We start from the raw sequence: 1,501 nt of genomic DNA, 5'->3' as shown, positions 1-1,501 counted from the left end.
TGGCGCTCCGTACTTGGCCCTTGGCTTCGACGCAAAGCCAAGCTCGAGCGCACCTTGGGCCGAGGGCTACTGTCGGTGTTCTGGGAACGGGGGTCCCCAGACTTGCCTGCCTGCGGCCCGCGGCATGGCTGAGCCAGCAGGTCGTACAGCCCATCATCACCAACAAAGCACCCAAGACCCTCACGAGGGTCCAAGCCTCGCAAGGCGGACGACGCAAGGCCTCCTCTGGAGTGGCCTAGCCAGGCAGGCTCACGAGGAGCAAAGATATCAAGGCGGGGCAAACCTCACGAGACCCTCGTGACATGAGCCATGACGCACGACACGAGGCAGGCGCCAGGTGGGCGCCAGCGCGCGCAGCGTCCTTGTTTCCTCTTTGGTGCAAAGGAGGCCAGCGCAGGCGAAGAGTACCGAGGCATCAGGCAAAGGTTGCTATGTTGGTGCAACGAGACCAATACCAGGGGGACGGCAAGGTGGAGGTCATTGTGGAGCCCAAGACAGCGTCATCACCAGGGCTTTTCGCAGGCGAAGACCACTTTTGTCAGGATAGCTTGTACTAGCTGTCCCCTTTCAAATTGGCCCACCATTGTTGGCTCCCTTCCCGCTCGATATTTGGGAAGAGGACCAGGGCCTATATAAGTAGAGCTAGCCACCAAAGTGGAGTGGGATGATCTGAGAGGATCGGATCTCAGAGGATCTCATCTCACCTTAGCTCGATCCAACCCGATCGAGAGCCTACTCACAAGAACACCTCAACCTCAGGAGGCTGTTCTTCCCTTGTACTGTTCACCATCAGCCCTAGAGGCAATCCACCACCACCACACTGGAGTAGGGTATTACACCACAATGGTGGCCCGAACCAGTATAAACCTCGTGTCTTTCTGTGTTGCGAGTTCGTCGAGTTCATCTGCGAGATCTTAGCGAGCTAGGGCGTAGATTGGTAGGAAGGAAAGACTTCACGCGCACCCCAGTGTTCGAACGTTAAGGGTTTGCCGGAACCCCACATCCGACAGCCAGCTTCTCCGTGTTCGCCGCCATCATCGAGGAGAAGTAGAACACTGGAGGCCGCTGTGACTTGGGTCCCATGAAGGCCACCGCCGAGGCGAAGACTGCGTATTCAAATGGTTTCTTTGCTTCTTCGTCTCTTCCGAGGACCTTCGTCGACCCCGCAAAGTGTCTGCCAGACATGAGGAAGACAAAGGGATCCGTGGGCGACCCTTTAGATTATGTACTCCCTCTCCAGCTAGCGGGAATTTTTTTCTAAGAATGGATAAATTGTATGTATCTATAACTAAAATAAGTCTAGATACATCCATTTCTAGGACAAGTATTTTCGGACGGAGGGAGTATTAATTATACCAAGAGAGCCGGATTGGCACCGCTTAGTTCATGTAAATGTAATGAAATTCATCATGTTTATATGAAGATCCGGCTTTTTTATACGAAATCCTTCATGCTTATATGATATTAGTCTGTGTTTGCATGAATTTCATCTGGTTGGTTA

This window comes from Triticum dicoccoides, chromosome 7A (assembly GCF_002162155.2).
Source record: "Triticum dicoccoides isolate Atlit2015 ecotype Zavitan chromosome 7A, WEW_v2.0, whole genome shotgun sequence".
In the NCBI taxonomy this organism is placed as follows: domain Eukaryota; kingdom Viridiplantae; phylum Streptophyta; class Magnoliopsida; order Poales; family Poaceae; genus Triticum; species Triticum dicoccoides.
Note: the sequence above shows the minus strand (reverse complement) of the source record.